The 20030-nt window shown below is 39.1% G+C and overlaps 1 long non-coding RNA gene across 1 annotated transcript in view; it reads left to right on the top strand.

The window, feature by feature from the left end:
* LOC131519042 (uncharacterized) overlaps positions 1–17733 on the top strand; it is a 54656-nt gene extending 36923 nt beyond the window's left edge. The window contains exon 3 of the long non-coding RNA XR_009265421.1: positions 17481–17733. This is a non-coding gene — a long non-coding RNA (uncharacterized LOC131519042). The remainder of the gene's footprint in view (positions 1–17480) is intronic.
* The last annotated feature ends 2297 nt before the right edge of the window (positions 17734–20030 follow it).

The following is a 20030-nucleotide window of genomic DNA, read 5'->3' as shown; positions in this document are numbered from 1 at the left end:
AATTAATACATATTTTAAAGTCACATTTTTGTACTAAATGTCAATTTTGTATGGTAAATATCAATAGGTACAACCCACCTAAACAAAAACTCTTTGGGGCCCTCAATAATTTTTAAGAGTATAAAGGGAACCTGCAACCATAATGTCCAAGGACCTCTGCTCTAGATCACTCATAAATGTCCCCATTAATCATAGAACAATAATATGACTTAGAGATCTTTTAGTTCAATCTTTTCAATAGGGATTAACTTATGGAGGCTATGTGACTTGCCCAAGACCACAGTTAATCAAAAGCACCAATAAGATTAAATACTGACCTCCTGATTTCTGATCCTATGTTGACCCTATGCTGCTATTTACTAATAGCAAATTCGCTTTTCAGATGTGTGTCTCACCCAACCTCTGAGAACAAGTCTCTGCCTTGTACTTCTTTCATGTACTTCAGAGCACCTGGCACACACCCCTAATACCCACATGATAGGTGTTCAAAATTCTCATTGGATTGAATGGATACAGGAAGGGACTCAGGAAAGGATGAAGGTGGGGAGCCTTTCATAGATTCACAGGCCTTGAAACCACCGAAGTCTTCCAACACCCACACCTGTATCATTCCACGCACATTAATCTCCCAGTAGTTATTTCCAGACTATTGGGGCCACAGAAATATGATCTTTGAAAAACTCCCCAAATCTTCCTGAATGGTTTACAGCCTGAGATATCCAAAGGAAGGCACACGGAAGCACCTGGCTTCTCACCATCTTAATGCACACAGGCCATGGCAAGAATGCCACTGATGCTTTGCTCTGTCCCACTCTGAGGGGAGCGTCAACACAGATAAATGCTCCTTCAGTCAGGGGGTGCTGGAGAAGAGCTACTGGGGGAGCCAGGGTCTAGAGAAGCTGCTAGAACAGCTTTTTTTGAAAAAGGAAAAGAAACAAGAAAGGCTAGCGATCTTCTAAGAAAAAGGAAAGAAAAGCTAAAAAATAATTGGGGGAATCATTTCTTAACAAAATGAAACTATCCCTTCTTTGTTTTAAGGAAAACAGTCTTGCATAGACTATAGTCAGACATGGTTCTGTGGTCCCAGGAAAGTTATCCAGACCTCAGCTATAGAAATTAGAATGTGAAGGTGGGAGTCTGTGGGTGGAGTGATATTAGCTTGGATCCAATTGTTGGCCGCTTCATGACCACTAATGAGGGCTTCAGGGCATATCCATAATGTGTAGGAGGTGATCCAATGGTCGTTTGTTTTCCTCAGTCAAGTCTACGCCAGCTAAATTTAGCTAGAGATTAACTAATCCTTCTCAGGGTGCTGGGAAACTCGACTCTTGCAGATCTATCGAATTCCTCCCCTGTCTTCACTCAGTTCACCCAGAATTCAAGAAGCTATCTCAAATCCATATAGGTACTCATCCTCCAACTGCTATGACCCAGGGTCGAAGCTACCATTGTTGCTCATTGCATCAGTCAGGACCAGTCAGGAAAACAAAGTCCAAGCTCTGATTCGAGGTATTTTAATGTAGAGGGCTAGTCATAAAGGTGCTCAAAAAGCCAGAGAATGGTGATACAACCCAGAGATTAGCAGTAGCAGGGAGTCACTATTACCGCCAAGACTGAAGGGACTGAGGAAGAGACGGTACCGCTGAAGTGTAAGAACTTGGGAAGCCAGGTAGAAAGAGGAACCATGGAGAAAAGTGCCCTGAAGGATCCAGGTCCAGAGACAATGGGACCATCCAGTGGGTCTGTCCAACGGGGCTGTCCAGGAGCAGCTGATACCTAAAAGGACCAACATTGCTAGGGATGCCCCACAAAGCAGGGAGAGACAAGAGGAAATATCCTGGCTTCTCCTTTCATCCAGCTCTGCAGTCTCGCTCCACTGCCTCACGTTGGTTCAGCCCGCCCAAAAGCAAATTGGCCAGAGAGTTTCGGAAATATACTTTGTTTTGCACGGGAAGGATAAAGAACAGATTTCAGAACAAATAGGCAAATGAGCAACGCATTCCCCATCCCCACGGAAATTCCCTCCCAACTGGTCTCCTGGCATTTATCCTTGCCTTTCTCCCATCCTCTCTCTACACGGAGATCTCTATAAATTGATTTTCATCACTTCTACTCTTCAGCAGCTTTCTGTTGCTTGCAGAAACTCCCTACCGTGGTCTACAGGGCCCTGTGTGGTTCTGCCTCTGCCAATCTTCCAGCCGCGTTTCAAGCCACTCTCCCCCTCAGTCACCAAGCTCCAACAGGAAGTGCTGTCTTTTAGTCCCTGCAGGGCCTTCACACCTGTCCTTCCATCTGTCTGGAAATATCTATTCCCCCTGCTTTGGCTAAATCCTCCTCATCCTATATAGGTCTCAGCTTAAATGTCATTTCTTCAGAGAGGCTTTGCCAAGCTTTCTTTATTTCAATGAGATGCAAAGTTTGTGGTCTTAATCAATTCCTGCGCTTTTCCTTCGTGGTACGTTAACATAATTTATAAGTATATATTTACTTATGTCTCTGATGTTTGAATCTTCGCCCTCCACCTGTCTAGAAACTAAGCAACAGTAGGTATCTTACTGAGCGTTGTCTCTGGGACAGCTGCTGTGTCGAGCACCCTGTCTGGCACAGACATGTATCCACTAAAGAATGGCAGATGATGAAGGCAGAGGGATGCTATGATGAGATCACATTATTTAGTTCATATGTTTTTCCAAGGTCCATCCAATCTGACTTCTGACCCTTCATTTAGAAACTCAGAACTAACCCCCTCCGAATAAATTCTCCCGGATGGTTAATAGATTCACAAACCCGCTGTTGCTAAATTGAGCTCCAAGGATACATTTTTTGACTTCTGTGTTTAGAAGGACAAAAAGTTCATTGTGTCCTTTGGAGAATAACTCTTGCTGAGAAAACAGGAGAATTCTGAGGTCTCCAGTTACCTTTTCATGACAACATGTGAAAAAGCCTCTCCCTTTTTATTTCCAGTCAACACTAGCTTGTCCTTATTTTTTTGTGTGGCTGTGATTCTGTCATGCTTTGTAATGTTCATTTAATAATGTAAGGATATCACAGAATGTTTATATTACTCACAAAAGACCGTACCATTCTTTCTGGATGTGCAGCATATTTTTTTTTTTTTTAAAAAAAGCTCTTTTAAGTAGGTTTTGTTTTTCATGCAGGAAAGGCTACTGGTATAATACAAGTCAAGGACACTTCCATGGTTGTAACCATGGCCCCTCCTTGTGGCAAAACACATGCAATGACTCTAAATGCCACCTCTGGTTTTTTCTTCTCCATCTAACCTTTACCAGCGAACCAACAGAGGAGTATAATACCCAGGCAATCTTTGTCCGGAATTTTAGCCATGACTTTGCCTCAAAGTTTCCTTACCACCCTACCCAAAGCATTTCCTTAATGGGCCAGCCCTCAAGTCTTTTCAGTACTGTCTCGTTATTTTTCATCTTACCAAGCTAAATGTGTTATTAATAACAACAAAAAAAAAATTAAGTATGGTGTGCACACTAATCTAAAATTTTGAGTTGGCAATTAGTTAGAGCGAAATGCAATTAGATGTTTTCCTTCAAGTCCTAATTTACATGCTGGAAAACATGGGCAAGCTTCACAAGTAATTGCAAAAATAAGCCCCGCTTTCTCTGTGTGTAAATATAAAGCTTCCCAGCACACCTGCCTTTGCCTAAATAGAATAGAGTCCCAGGGGTCTTCTTGCTTTATGATCACTGAGATATACTGCAGAAAAGAAACTGATCAGCCTTTAGGTGGAAATGTGCTTTCTCTCCAATGCAGAAGCTCATTAATTGGCATTGACTTTACCCATCAAGAGCTGGGGTGTATAAACTAGGTCTGACAGAGCTTCATGTAACCCCATGAGGTGAATTAAGGCTCTTCAGAGCTCTAGTACCCCTTTTTGGGCACTTAGAGTAATAGCTAATGTAGTTCAATCCATTAAACATTTCATGGGCATCTGCCCTATGCAAGACTGTTAGGAACCCTGGAGGGTACAAATTGAATAAGATACTGTTGACGTCTTCAAGAGGTTACTGTCTAGTAGAGAAGATAAGACACAGACACAAATACCATCATGAGAATGGCTTCACAGGAGATAGAGGATGGCGAACCTAAGCATCAATGCCCCTGGATGCTGCGCCTCGTAGCTCCTTGAGGAATGATGAGAAAAAGTGGGGGTGTCTCAGATACCATGTCAGTGCCCCAAGAGAGAATCTGATTTCAGCTTAGGTCCCAGTCAAGAAGCTAGTCTAACAATACAAGGGTGTGGAGTGGGGACTTCCCGTTTCTGCAGAAAAGCTAAGGACAGGAAGGGGAAAGTAGGGTAATTTTGCAGAATATAAGAGCAAATGAAAAAATCAAGGACTACAGATTTTCTGCAAATAGCATTAAGGGCTCTGATAGAAGAAAAGAACATTTTAGTGAAGATGAGGGATCAAAACAAGAAATTCACAGAAAGAATCCTAGAGCACATAGAACTTGGATGATACAAAAAGGAAAAAAAAATATTCAGCATGGAACAGAAACCTTTCTGTTGGCCACACTACTGAGCAGTTTTTTCAATCCCTTAGTGAATAGAAAATTGGCCAACATCAGAATCTCCCTATATATAATGTATAATTCCTTATTTATAAATAATTTTGCTTGCTAACTCTACATAGCTGTCATTGCATAGCATGGGCTCAGTTATTATTTACTTATTTATACCCCCGTATTGTTTCAAAAATAACTTGATGCACACTTTTATTACCTTCATAAAGTCCTAAGATAAAGAGCCCGTTTTAGATATTGTCACATATGCAGAAATTTAAACTGGGTGGACCCCACCCAACAGCAGTGATCAAGATTTTAATGCTCAGAGCTTGTAAAACCAAACAAGTAGCCCACAGCACTGAATTTTGCAAAGTGCCAAGCCTTTGTTGTGCCTCAGTGTGCTATAGACTACAAAAATGCAAAGTGTGGCTAAGTGTTTTGCTCAAGATAGAAACAAAGAAAAGTTATTCCAGCTGGAGGAACCAGGGGGAGCCACATTGGGGGAGTACCACTTGAAAGATGAGTAGGAAGGTAAGAAGAGACGAATTCCTGACACGGGAAATGGCATGTACAAAGGATGGAGGTAGGAAGTTACTTGGCAGTATGCATGGTAGAAAAGAAGAAAACAGAGAAATCGTTTCTGTCCTCCCTTTTTTTTAAGTCTTTGTTCTTTTTACATATAGGGACTATTGACAGGATGAAAGCTAGCACAGTATCTACTTCCCTATGGCAGATAATGAGATGCTAATGGACCCAGCAACACGCTAGATGGAGAAGATCCACCTGCATAGAGGTGCAGGTTACGAAAGGATTTCAGGGAAAATATTCTTCTTAAAAATATCCTCAATCCCTCGATACTCATTTCACCTTAAATTTCTCTAATGGGAGTACAATCTTTCATTTTACAGTTGGTAATAGTGCTTTAAAAGCAAATACTCTTAGGGGCACCTGGGTGGCTTAGTCGGTTAAGCATCCGGCTTCGGCTTAGGTCATGATCTCGCAGTTTGTGAGTTTGAGCCCCACATCCAGCTGTGTGCTGACAGCTGAGAGCCTGGAACCTGCTTCAGATTCTGTGTCTCCCTCTTTCTCTGCCCCTCCCCTGCTCACACTGTCTCTTCCTGTCTCTCAAAAATAAGCGTTAAAATTTTTTTTTTAAGAAAAGCAAATACTCTTAGAAGGGGCTACAGAATGGCCATCATTCCCCTGGAAGCATAGATGACATTGCATGTGACCAGTTTAGCTACAGAGGGAGGAAGAAGACAACGTAACAGAACAGCAGGCCTGAAACAGAAACAGGCTAAGGTCTAGGTTCAAGTTAGGAAACAAGAAGGGAGGAAGAGGGTCCAGAAGAAGAATCAGTAGTAAGAATGACTAGTGTGGCCAACGCTGTACTTATTTATACGGGAATCAGTTCTATGTGCAGAAGTGTCCCCCCAGACATTTCAGTGAGGAGGGCAGGGAAAATTTAGTCACTCCATTTTGGCGTAAGCCTCTAATAATCACAAGCTTTCCTATAAAACCCAGCATAAAGATGTCCATCCGGACCTCAAAATCACTTCTATGTTCCTTGAAGCCATTTCAAGCTTCAATAGGATCTTTTTATTCTACATGAAAAAACAAAGCTATGGACTGCTGAAAAATTATTTAAAGGCAAACCCCATTTCTTTAAACATGGGATTATTTTAATTTTCTTGTTTAAAATATACAATGGAAATGTGTGCTGAGGTTTGGAGGAGAGAGAGCTGCCACAGAAATGAAGAAAATGAAGCACCATGGCACAGGAGGGGCCTCTAAGCAAGAGGAGTGTGATCAAAGTGGGGCTTCCTTTTCGTGGTAGAGGGAATATAGGTTGATAAAACCAAGAGCTGCTTTTATAAAGGGAGCATCACTAAATGGACAGGGGAGCGTGGGAGCTGTCAACTACAGTCCCACACTCTGCAGGAGACGTAAGGAGGGATCACAGGTGATTAGAAGTGTTTTGAGCTAACTGACTCTCCCAGGTAAGGTTAAGCTTAGCAAGAAGACCCCTGCCAGACTATCGCTCCAGCTTTGATCTGCACTCAGTAAGCAGCTGGCATTGTGACCCTTTATCAAAAGCATGTGTGAGTGGATGAAAAGATAAAGTGGAAGACAGTAGGTAGGAAGTATCCAGGTGTCCATGGTTAATTGCATTAAGCCTCACTTGTCCATCTGTGCACTGCAGGGGGTCCTTTTTTTTATTTTGTATTCAGGCATCATCAGCGCAGAGCAAAGGCCGGGGAGGTCCCCACTTCCTTCATCAGTGATCTGGAGATTTACTTATTTCCAGACATCAACTGTATCGTTACGTTGTCACCACATTCTCTCGTGTTCCCTGCTGGGAAGGCCTTTTAATAATGACCGACTATTCTAATAGGATACCTCCTGGTTTGTTTTAACTTCATTCAAATCAACAAGCGGGTAAGAAATAGTAAGAGCCTAGACCAGAATAATGGTTTTAAAAAAAAAGATAATTCCAAGAAAAAAAATAAGGGAGTTAAAATCCACAGGAGTTGGTTAGTAATTGGATTTGGCTGAGGACTAGGGGGCTGTGAATTGGGTGGCTAACAAGAGGATGATACCACCAACTGAGGTGGAAAGTAGACTACCTGGGGAGCTCGTGGTGCCTAGGGGACACAATATTAATAAAGAAAGGTCAAGCTCTACTGTGGCAACAAATAACCCCCCAAATTTCAGTGGCTTAACAAACTTTTATTCCTGGCTCATATTACAGCTCAAGGCAGTTTGGGTAGCTCTCTTGGGAAGCTCTCCTTCAAGGAGTGACTCAGGAATCCAGGCTTCTCCCATATGATAATACTGCCATCTGGGAGAACTTTGCTTCCAGCCATGAAGACAGAAGAGAGATGTATGGAATTGGTGCCTATCATTTTCACTCACATCAGTCCATGGGCTAGTGCTCATTCATGTAATCTCCAACTGAATGCAGAAGAAGTTAGCAGCTATAGTCTAACTGTGTGGCCAGGAAGAGGAACCTGGTTGGATGAGCAACTAGCCTGTCTCTGCCATAGACATCTAAGTGGTAACAGAGTAGGCGGCTGAATATATCAGTGTAGGATTCAGGGTAAGAGGCATGAGACTGAACTGTAAATGTAGATTTGGACATGGTCAAGACTTAGGCCTAGAAAAGTCTACGAGATCAACCAAGGAGAGCATATAGCATAAGAAAAGAAGGAAAATCTAAAGAACACTAAGTTTTAAAGAGCCAGGGAAGGAAGAGCCACTGAGAAAGCCACTACGGAAAGTCACCAGGGACAAGGTGGGGGGGGGGGGGGCACAGAAAGTAGAATTTTCTTCTAGTAATTAAGATGTATTAATTAAATGTATTCAGCATTTGTTTACTAAGGGAAGCTGGGTAACAGTGAATTAACCGTATTTACAAAGGCAAAAATGTTAGGTCATTCTTACTAAGAATTTTTATTTCTTCTTGGCAATAGAAGAATGCTAGAATCTTCAATTTACAGATGGGGAAATTGAGGCTGACAGAAGTAAGTTGACCCTGTTATACTAGATCACACACAAAAATCCAGGTATAGGCAGATAGAATGATAGGTTCAGAACAATCAGGATCCCTACTTTACATGCTGCTATCAAGCTTCCTTCATTTATTCAGTAAATATATAATTAATGCTTCAGAGACATTATCCCTGCTCTCACTGAGCATTTTTCCAAGAAATGGGAAACCAAGTGCAGAGGTCTCCACCTTCCAACACCCAGGCTGGGGAGCTAATTAGGAGCTATGCTCCCCTCAACACATATCTCCTCATCCAGGCTCTAAGTGGGATAAATTTCAAGTCTGAAATGGATGGGCCCTTAATATACTTGAAAAGGTGCTTTTCCATTTTTGAGAAGGTGATTCCCCCATCTTTGTTAGCTGAGTAGTTTAGTAATTAGGTTCTTTATCACTTTGTCAAAATGGAGCAAGAAGAGCTAAACAAAGCTAGACTTCAGTGACCTGTATTCCATCAATATGAAGAAAATGGATAAGGTGACCCAATTTTCAAATCCTTTCCAAGGTAAAGAGCTCAATCTTTTCACATACACACACACACACACACACACACACACACACACACACGCGCAAAGTGTTCTTTTACATCTGTCTATTTATCAAGTTACACAGTAAAATATTCTTATTATAATAAACCATAGGATTTAATGTATTCTATGAGATCATGAACATGATCATGCAATGCAAATTATCAGGGGAAAGCAACAATATTACAATAAACTTAACTAGTTTACTATTTTACTTTTTAATTTCAACTTAAGTGCACTCTTTATTCCCCTGTAATTGTCAGTAAAATTAAATTCTCTTTTCCAATTAGACTAAAATCAAAATGTTTAGCTGTTGAGCCTCTATGAGCTCTCTATAAATCTGCTTTAACAGGTAAAATAAAAGCCATATTTGGCACCCTATCAGTCTCCAACAGTGTTATTACACATTGTACACAATAAAAAGATGTGACTTTTTTTTTAATTTTCAAAGCCCAACTATAGGAAAGTTGTCTTGCTAATGATATTTTTTTTCCCTATTACTACCAACAAAACTCTGAAGCCAAGTTTTTCCACTGCTATAACCCCAGGGCCTAGTCTAATGTCTTGGTCACTGTACCTATTCAATATTTAGTCATTGAATGATTTGAATAGGTAAAAGCGTATTATTTACTAAAGATAAAGTAAGACATTTAAGGACCTTGCTATCGAGAAGCTTACATTTGTGTGGTGAGGGATGGAAATGTAAATATATAAATAAAATAATTTATTTTGCCATAGCTACTAGTGTACTCTTGATTTTTTAAAAAAGTTCTTGGGGTGCCCGGGTGGCTCAGTCAGTGAAGGGTCTGACTCTTGATTTCAGCTCAGACTCATGGTCCATGAGTGAGTCCTGCATCAGGCTCTGCACTGACAGCACGGAGCCTGCTGCGGATTCTCTCTTTCCCCTCTCTCTCTGCCCCTCCCCTGCCCATGCTCTATCTCTCTCTCTCTCAAAATAAAGAAATAAACTTTAAAAAAAATAGTTCCTATTTATACGATTGAAGGTCATCCTCTTTAGCCAAATGAACAACTTCTGGAAGAATAAGCATGGTATGATAGAAGTGGGCATCCCACCAGCCAATTCTGTCTACTCAAGTTTGGTGAACCAACTTGACTAGCCTTGCACTCTGCCCCTTTAAGAAACACATGCTCCAAACCACCCAGCTCCAACGAAACAACTACTAAAAAAGCCTATGAACAATGGATGTTGCCTGTCCCTCATGCAAGGCTAAAGAATCCACCAGGACGAAGCTTGATTTCAATTATTCTGCAGGGCAAAAACGAAAGACTAATGTTATCTAGGTCTATAGATTTAAATTAGCAATTGTTCACTTAAGAATGTTGTTCTTGGTTAGCTGTATGTGTGCCCATATCAAATGTCTTGCACACATAGTTTTAACTTGTCCCCCTCTGATTGAAGATAAACACAGCAGCCCTAGTCTGTCTGAGATGCCTAGCCTCCTCTTTCTGTATCCTGCTATATTATGCTCGCATGCTCTATATCAGTTGGCATTTATGTAAGAAAATGGAAACCACTCTAAGTATTTCAAGTAAACTGTATTTAAATTCAGAGAACTAGTGTTCTTAAAATCCTTGGCAGGGTTTAAGGAATCATAAACAATGAGATCAACTATAACACAAAAGAAAGTGATTTGGGGGATAAGGGGGAGGTTCAGGTTTAGAAATTTAATTTTCAAATACAGCCTGGATAAAGCAGCCCTTGTTTTCGCAAAGAACAAAAATTGTCGATCAAGAAGTGCATTCTATAGCCCTTTTAAGGAACTGTGACCTCAACCGCAAATTTCTAAAAACTTAAATCTTACTTGGTATGTGAGCAAACTCTGTTCCATGGAAATAAATATTTTCTCTAAAAATGTCATTTAGAGTTTGAAAACAGAAGAAGCAAAGTTAATATCCAGCATTGAGAGAACTGTGTTAAGTGGAAGAAACCTTCTAAAGATCAAAGATAATACAATAAAAAACAAAGGGTGGGATTAATTACTGTATTGTCTTTGATAGGTTTAGATACTTTAGATACTTTGTTTGATAGGCTTAGATACTCCTAAGCCCTAGGAGTCTGTAGCTTGCTTACAGGCCACAGGTAGCAATATTACCCATTACAGTAGCCCTAGATCTACAGTCTACCTTTTCACATTCAAGAATTTGACAGTCATTCCATAAGGCAATGTATGTACAATCACTCTATACTTCAAAACTAAAATTAGCCTTTGAAGGGGAAATTTTTTTTTACCATAATAAAGTACAGTTTAGAGCTTATATGCTTCTAGCACCAAAATCTATTCTATTTCTCTATTTTTGTTTATAATAAGTATCGGTGGTCTCTAATTCTCTGAAGCTCTGCCCACGCTGGCACTCCCCACCATCACAGACACCTATGGCAATCCTTTGCTTTCCAGAGCTACACAAAGAGTCCACTCCCTCTTTACATGGTGCCTGGTCCTGAATGGCTAAGACCATGAGCATCTCCACAGCTATAGAAGCAAAGCATCCTTGGGGGCTTTTTTTTTCTAAGTCAAAATTTTAAAAAAGACATCTTACTGCCTTGAGTATTTATTGTCCCTAGAAGGATTGGTTACTCATTAAGCAAAAGATCGGTTTTTCTGTCTTCCTTGCTTTGTCAATATTTGTGTACAAGATGGTGCAGTCCTTAGTGCTTAAATATATTCTGGATCAGCATCCGAAGAACAGGGGCATAGTGGACCATCCCTCTAACACAAGGGTACTCTGAATTTTTGATCCAGGTCCTACTTTCGCAGAGGAAAAACCCCCATGACCTTCCTATCCTTAGCATTTGCACAAAAGAAAGATGAAAATGAAGAATTAGAGCAGAACTGAATGACATTTAACATGACAATAAGATAGGGATTTTCCAAAATGACCAATCAAAGCAAAATCTTTTTAAACATTCTTTTACGTATTTATGTAACAGCAGCAACCAGATGCTGTGACTCGTCCCAGATCACAGCACACTAGTGAGGCACTGATAACAAAGCACCATGTCTGCAAGTTAAATTCTATCCAAATGTAAATACGTAAGACTAGAGTTTTATGACAATGGTAAACATCATGTAACTAGTAGTGTTGTTATTGTTTATCATTTTCTTCAAAGATACAGTCTGAATGAAACTTTCACAAGCCCAAGTATAAAATATGCACAAATTTAATTCAATTTGGCAAACAAATACTACATGCTATTGTTTGCTATGCACTAAACTGGCCTCTGATAATATGGAGAAAAATGAGATCTAGTCCCTGACCTCAGGGAACTCAAAATGTAGGAGGAGACAATGTGAAAAAATAATGAAAGTTCATTGTAATAATATTTATGTAAGGTGTTACAATACCATGTTTTTCTTTTTTTTTTTTTTAATGTGTGTTTATTTTTGAGAGAAAGAGAAACAGAGCATGAGTGGAGGAGGGGCAGAGAGAGAGGGAGACACAGAATCCGAAGCAGGCTCCAGGCTCCAAGCTGTCAGCACAGACCCTGACATGGGGCTCAAACCCATGAACCGTGAGATCATGACCTGAGCCAAAGTCGGGTGCTTAATCGACTGACCTACCCAGGTGTCCCACAATACCATGTTTTTCAAACTGGAGTATAATTATTCTACAGGGGTACAAGAAATGATGCCAGAAAATACCCAAATTCATGGTGTAAAAATGGTTCATTATCCCACAACATCAATTGTATTTGAAAATTGGGAGACTATTTTTTTAAATATTTTTTTAAGTTTATTTATTTTTTTTTTTTTAAATTTTTTTTTTTTCAACATTTTTTTATTTTATTTTTGGGACAGAGAGAGACAGAGCATGAACGGGGGAGGGGCAGAGAGAGAGGGAGACACAGAATCGGAAACAGGCTCCAGGCTCCGAGCCATCAGCCCGGAGCCTGACGCGGGGCTCGAACTCACGGACCGCGAGATCGTGACCTGGCTGAAGTCGGACGCTTAACCGACTGCGCCACCCAGGCGCCCCAAGTTTATTTATTTTTGAGAGAGAGAGAAAGCATGAGTGGGGTCAGGGCAGAGAGAGAGAGGGAGGGAGAGAGAGAATCCCAAGCAGACTCTACACTGTCAGTGCGGAGCCTGATGCAGGGCTGGAACCAACAATCTGAACTGCAAGATCATGACCTGAGCCAAAGTCGGTCGCCTAGCCGACCAAGCCACCCAGGCACCCCAAAACTTAGGTACTACTTAAGTGATAATAGATAAATATTATTTTTATAATTTAGTCTACAATGCAAAGTTCAAGTTGGGATAGCTGACAGTAGGATCCACAATCAATCACTTTGTCTTGCTATTGAAGTTTTATGGGTAGACATTTGTGAAAAAACACTGACAGGGACTGGAAGCCTTTATTCCTTCCTCCCCCAGCTTCTCTGTGTTAATTGATAATATAACTTTTTATGCTTTTTCAATCCTTGTGGAATTAATGAGTATAATACTCTGTTGGTTTTTAATGATGTTACCCTCAACTGATTTTTTTTTCCGTAATTCAATGTACCTTGAAAGAAAAAAATTCCCGTTGCAGTACTACATCAAGGTCCCCAAAAGAATATTAAGAATACATATGAGATGAACATTCAAACCTCATTGAAAATGTGCAGAAACTTCTTTGAGAATTTAGTTTTTAATAGAGAAAAAATTCTTCTCACTGTAAGAGATATCTATTGTATTTATAAGGATACATATCTAATAAGCATCTTACCTACCAAGATAAAATGAATTTGGCTAGCACCTAAATGCATTTAGATACTTTCCCAGGCCAAGGACAAGTAAAACATTATTTTTTTAATTTAAATTTTACTTAGTTAACATACAGCACAACATTCATTTTGGAGTAGATACCCGTGATTCATCACTTACATATAACACCCAGTGGTCATCTCAACAAGCATCCTCCTTAGTACCCATCACCCATCTGGTCCATCTCCCACCTACCTCCCTTCATCAACCCTCAATTTGAGTAAAACGTTATTTAAAATGAAATGACTAACACAATTTGCTATGTGAAGTCATACTTTTATACTACTTATAAATGTATTAAAATTACATATTACCTCAGATTGAAGTTAAAATAATTTCTTCTGAAACAAAAAGCTTACTAAAAAATAAAACAAGGAGATACTCTCTTTTTTGAGTTGTTTCTTCCTTGTGCATAATCCCCTGTTGATCTCACGGTAGTCTACATTTCCAAATCTGAAAGTCAGCCAATAGGCAAGTATTTATTAAATACTAATTGGGTACTAAGGCCAGTTCTGAGAACTGTGGGGAAATAAGAAAAGCAATATAAGACTTGGTCCCAGTCCTCTAACAGGTTCAATTAGAAAACAAAAAAAAAAAACAAACAAAAAAACAAAAAAAAAACACCCTCTACTTCTTACAGTCTCTAATAGCAAAATTCTTTTTAAGTTCAACAGCAGATAATGTCTTTGGCTCTCGATGGAAAGCAGGTTAATGGAGTTCCAGAGAACCAATCAAGACAAACCTAGTAAAACAACAATGTTACAGCTGACATGATCTCAACCCCCAATTTCCTTCTGCACAAAGAGAGTTTTAAGAGAAAAGATATATCATACAGTTTACAATTTATATTTTTATAAACTGTACATTATTTACTAAATTAACAGCAAATAGTTCTAGGCATTGTCCTTTCTTTGCAGATGTAAGACAGCAACAAGAGCAACTTCTATCTTTACATTCTTCTTTGTGATTCTTGGTTTTATACTATTTCCTTAGTTTACTTTACTGGCATCATCAAACATTATTTTCTTCCTGCAGTTGAATTCTAGGAATATCTAAGAAAGTGATAAATCAGAAAAAAACATAAGCTGAAAATGTGGGAGACTTCTTAAAAATGAACCCAATAGTCTTTAGTACCATTAAGTCAGATTACATAGGCAATGGTCAATTTTTTTTGCTATAGTATACACCAGTAACCATAAATTGGTATTTTTTTTTTTTAGAAAAATACTGGCACAAAACTCCCTAAATACTGTTCAATCATTATTGATACTTTGATGGAAAAAAGAAGTTATTGTACGATGTATTTTAGTATATGCATGTTGTTTGTTTTGTATGGATGTGAGTGATGTTGTATGTTATAAGGTTGAACCAAGATACAACCGTGGGACTAGGCAAGATGAAGAAGCATACAAAAAGAAGAGAAATAAGAAATGAGACATTATTTTAAGACCAGATGTTTGTATTTGAGTTAGTATGTTCTTATGACATAATATGTCATGAAAGATTCTCCTAGGAGGCAAGACATATTTGGAGGGGGAATGTTATAAAATCAAGCAAACAATAAACTGTGAATGGAAAATTCCCTTCCTTATCTGTATTTTAGGTCATTTTTGTACAATGTGAGAATAAATCTAGTGGATTCTATTTGGGGGTACCCCTACTAGTGGATCCACAAAACACAACTTGTCAAGAAGGTAGAACAAACATCAAAAATCTACTGTACAAGCTGTAAACTTTTGTTCAGAATTCACTAAAAGCATCCACCCTATTACTTGAAGCACTTATAACAACAGTATCAACTGTCTAGATTTGATCCTTGACTTACCCAAGATTACTACTACTCTTGGAAAGTTTACTTAACCTTATAGGGGTTTTTTTTGTGTGTGAAGATTAAACATGATGTGGTATATAATGTACTTAACATACAGCAACTGCTCAATAAATGTTACAGAAAGAGACAAGGAGAGAGAGGTAGGTGATGATGAAAGATAGATGATAGAAGATGATAGATAGATAGATAGATAGATAGATATATGTGTGTGTATATATATATATATACGCATGCGTATATATATATATATATATATATACACGCGCATATATATATACATATATATATACACACACAGAGAGAGAGGAGAGAGTGCTTTTAGTCAATGTTTACTTTCAACATAATGGTTTATATTATATGGAATCACAAGGATGTTGCTACATGTGTGGAGTCATAGCTTAAATTTAGAGATTTTAATTTAAAACTTTAGAGGTGTTGGTTGATTTCACAATTATGCCTGAAACTCCTGTTGAGTAGAAACACTGTCTGATTATCTTCTCTTTGTTCTTAAATTAGGGCACCCTCATGCTATAGTAGTTGAAACTTACAATTTGAAATCAGCATCTTTCATTGTTCTGAGGATTTATTTTTCAAATCAAATTCACTTTTTGGTTGGGTAGGTTCTAGCAGTAATGTTAGACAAAGTCTTAATGTATTGAAACTGTCAGGAATAAATAATTCATGTATGATTTAGAGCAAAATAATCTAGATAAATACTTTCACTTCCAGTTATTACAGAATAACTATTAGAGATTTGCTTCCTGCTAACGACAATTCTAACACTGGACAAAGTACATAAAGCAATTGTTTTAAGACTTTTTTTTTAAATTCTTTTTTGATGTTTGTTTATTTTTTAGAGAGACAGAGCACGAGTGGGGGAGGGGCAGACAGAGGGTCAGCACAGAGCCTAACACAGGGCTTGAACTCACCGCGAGATCATGACCTGAGCTGAAGTTGGACACTTAACCATCTGAGCCACCCAGGTGCCCCAACTTTTTCAAGACTTCGAACAGCAAACAGCACAGGGCTGTCTTCTTTGAGAGGAGGGAAATACACAAAGTGAGGGCAAATGGAGATGGGCAATCTCCCTGAGCTAAGGAAGCAATGAGTGGAGCTCCAGGTGGCTAAAGGGACTGAAACTGGCAGGGCTAGGTAATGGAAAGAGGAATCCACACAGAAAAAGTGAGGCTCACAAGAAAAGTGAGGATTCATTGTAGGCTCTTGGCCCAGAAAAAATTATATTTCACCTGCTCTCTGGACATCTTTTTGCCCAGTCCAGTTGACACACAAAATTAACCATCACAGGCCTTCTCTGTGACTCCTCTACTCAAAGATAAAGTTATTCCAGGTCAGAAAACCATGCAGGGACTACAGAGGTAAACAATTTAGAAAGTTCTTTTACCAGGGTGCTTGGGTGGCTCAGTCAGTTATGGGTTTGACTCTTGATTTCGGCTCAGGTCTTGATCCCAGGGTCATGGGATCAAGTCCTGCATCGGGCTCTGCACTGAGTGTGGAGCCTGCTTAAGATCCTCTCTCTCTCTCTCTCTCTCTCTCTCGCTCTCGCTCTCGCTCTCCCTCTCCCTCTCCCTCTCCCCTCCCTTCCTCCTCTCTCCCCCATTCTTTCTCTTTCTAAAATAAAAGAAAGAAAGCACTTTTAGTAACATTTCACCTTATACACTCAGCGATCTTGTAATGTCCATTTTACAGATAAGGAAGCTGAAGGTGAGAGGGATTGGTAGGCCTTTGCACATGGTCATAACCAGAACTCCAGTCTCATGGTTCTGATTCAGTTCTCTTCATGCCCCCATGGTGTTGGGGTGAGGAAAGCAATGAGATTGGTAACCTGAGCTGGTAGAAGGAGAAGTCTTGGGGCAGACCACAAAAATGCAGCCATGAGCAGTTACTAGGATTCCCTGTGTGAACTATGTCAGGAGAGACAGTAGACTTGGTATTTCAGACATATGACAAGAACCTGTATCTGGAACCATCATGTCTCTTTTCTTTTAAAATTCACTTAAACTTTTCTACTAACAACTTGGCTTTTATATGTGTTAATTTTTTAACTTGCATACATTAGAGGAAAACCTTGCAATACTCTTTCTATTAAACTCTAGGATCATCCTAAAGCAAAAGCAAGGTAGGCAAAACTTTATCATATCTGGCTGAGTTTTAAAAGATGTCAAGAGCATGTTCCCTGGGATTTGCTTGGCTATGCACTACTATGCTTCTCTAATATGTTTGTGTAATTATTATACGAATTATTGATTTTGCAGGATTCATATTCTCTGCAATTTCTCATTGATTAGTCCAGGGCTGATCTTATTGAAGGCTGAACAAGGACCTCCAGGAATTGAAGAAACACAAAAATGAATGTGATTCTGGATTTCATCGTATCTACTGAGCCTGACGTGGTGACTTTGCTAACATTTGTGAGTGGCAATTCCTAAGCACCAGCACAAAGCTGGGAAGCTTCTGGCAATTTTAAGAAAGACTTTGAAGTTCAATAATAAAAGTTTATTGAATGCACCTCTGATTTTCTTGTCCTGCCCTTTTTTATGGGCTTGGTTGTTTTGCTAAATTAGGTTTGAGGTTTACTCGCTTTGTTACAGCACCGCGTTAATGAGGCCAAAATGTCAGACTCCATCTCTGTGATGACAAACTGCGCCCCTAACCTCCAGGAGTTTCCGTGGTAGATGAAAGCAAAGAGGATATTTCCACAAAACTGGAAATACAACCTTAGGGCCTCAACACTGAGATGGGCATCACTTCCATTTATACAAAATAGCAAATTGTTCCCCTCCACTAAAAAAGAAAAACCCGAAGGAAATTATTAGTGTCATAGAAGAAATGAAGTTGCAAAAAAAAAAACAAAAAACAAAAATTAGAGGGTCCAAAAATGATTAACAGAGAACCATACCCATAATTTAAAAGATGGAAATTTTCAGCCATTTGGCTTGAGATGCCCCAGTGATTACTCGGTATAAATGTGCTAAACAGTCCAGGTTGCACATCGAGTAATTAAAATCTGATTAATTCTTATCAGGTTAGCAAAGGGTGCTGCTTTTTACCCCCCAAACAAATTGGCAATGCACCTGAACATTAAATTTAATTTGTCATTTTGCACATTTCACTGGCTCTATTATAATATACTTAAAAGCACATTTGCCACTCTGTCCTTTTTGACATCAGTTCTTTCTACACTATGTACATTAGGTAAATACTAAAATGTAGATAGGACAAAGTACTCTTAAAATTCTCTCATTTAAGAACATCACAATGAACTAATTGTGATTCAAGATATCAACATTGCTTCTTGGCAGTCGCTACCAGGACAAAATAATAAAATGTGAATGAACAAATTACTGTTTAAACAGCAATACTTTTGATAATTAGCAGATATACTGAGGGATAAATATGGGGGGAAATCTGAAAAGGGAAAAAGGGGATTTAAATTTAAATAGGATTTTTTAATGTTTCCCCCATTGTGCAAAAGTCCATCTTTAATTCATATTACAGTGAGTAATTTGTAATGCTGTGTCAAAATAGATATGCAAAAAGGATATGCATTTGAATTTTAAATCTGATCCCTAAGTTTGAATTTAATATAGCGTCCTAACTGAGTCCTGTATGTGGAAGAGGAATTTTGAATCTGTTTTGAATGTCACAAGGATCAGCAATCATGCATAGTGTTATCATTGTTCATTATCTACCATGACTTGTGAAAGGAACATGAAATGGCATTAATCATTATTTTCTACTACTAATAATATACTTTCAATGGAAATTTCACCATTTTCTAAATATCTGGCAGGAGGAACTTTTCCTTCATTGCACCTACAAACCACCCCTTCTCCTTCATTCTTAATTTGCAGCTGGAGGCTTTGGTGACTGATGTTTATGATAAAATGCAGCTCCCCCACAGGAAAGATTTAGACCTTATGACATTAAAGAAAACTTGAACTTGATCCCAAGCCCAAATTCCTAGAGTCATGAAATCATTGAACCTCAAGGGACCTCAGGAATCATCTAATCTACCCCTCATTTATCACGCAGGGCAATAAAGGCCCATTTGGTAGCTTGACTTGTCCAAGGTCACCTGCTCATTAAGGGCAGATAGGGAAATGGAAGCCAGAGCTCCTGACTTCAGGCTAAGTGTTCTTCCCAACGCACAAAATGAACAGAATAATACCACCTCTAGAAGCAAAAACTTTGAGATCAAACAGACGTAGGTTTGAGTCCTGATTCTGCCAATTATCGCTTTAATTTCTACATTTGAAAAATGCATAAAGTCTGTAATGATACAGACTTTTTCACATCACTGTGAGGATTAAAATGATATAATCCAGAGGACCCTGGGTGGCTTAGTGTGTTAAGCCACCCACTCTCGTCCAACTCTTGATTTCAGCTCATGTCATGATCTCACGGTTTGTAAGTTCAAGCCCTGCATCACTCTGCACTGATAGTGTGGAGCCTGCTTGAGATTCTCTTCTCTCTCTCTCTCTCTCTCTCCCCCCCTCTCCCTCTCTCTCTCTCTCTCTCTCTCTCTCTCTCTCTCTCTGCCTTTCCCCTGCTAGCATCCACTCTCTTTCTCTCTCAAAATAAATAACTAAAAATATGTTTTAAATAAAATGGTACAATGCACATAAAGTACACAGCTCTAGGCCTGGCAAAAAAAAAAAAGTAAACATTAAATATTAACAATGGATATTATTATCAACTCATGTTGCCTAAACAAGAACTTTTGTGCAGATAAATAACTTAATGTTTCCCACTCTCCCTCCCCATATATACATATACCTACATACACACTTGTAAAGCCTGAC

The sequence above is a fragment of the Neofelis nebulosa genome, chromosome 8 (genome assembly GCF_028018385.1).
Source record: "Neofelis nebulosa isolate mNeoNeb1 chromosome 8, mNeoNeb1.pri, whole genome shotgun sequence".
NCBI classification, from domain to species: Eukaryota; Metazoa; Chordata; class Mammalia; order Carnivora; family Felidae; genus Neofelis; species Neofelis nebulosa.
This window is presented reverse-complemented; position numbering and strand designations above follow the sequence as displayed.